This window comes from Apaloderma vittatum, unplaced genomic scaffold (assembly GCF_000703405.1).
Source record: "Apaloderma vittatum isolate BGI_N311 unplaced genomic scaffold, ASM70340v1 scaffold10092, whole genome shotgun sequence".
Taxonomy (NCBI): domain Eukaryota; kingdom Metazoa; phylum Chordata; class Aves; order Trogoniformes; family Trogonidae; genus Apaloderma; species Apaloderma vittatum.
In genome coordinates, this window is record NW_009701936.1 from 59,767 (window position 1) to 60,022 (window position 256).

Here is a 256-nt window from a genome sequence, read left to right on the forward strand (position 1 = left end):
CAAAACTCTCCTGCCAAGAAAAACGGCACCAGAGCCCAAGCGCGGGCAAGTCTGGGAAGCAGAGATAGCCCGATGCACACTAAGGTTCCCAGGGGCTGCCAACGGCCTCGTCTGGTAAAAGTCTGAGAGCACCCCAAACCAGGCTGCCAGAGTGCTGGGGTCCCCTCAGAGCCCCTCAGCCAGGCTTACCCTTGCCAAAGGGAGTCCAGGGGTGCCGGGCACCCCACAGATCCCGCTTCAGGCACAAGGCAGGGTG

At 62.1% G+C, this 256-nt stretch overlaps 1 protein-coding gene across 1 annotated transcript in view; it reads right to left on the minus strand.

Moving 5' to 3' along the window:
- Nucleotides 1-256, minus strand: part of LOC104281366 (ankyrin repeat and fibronectin type-III domain-containing protein 1-like) — a gene marked incomplete at its 3' end in the record, with an annotated part of 170,578 nt that overhangs the window by 59,744 nt on the left and 110,578 nt on the right. The window lies entirely within an intron of this gene.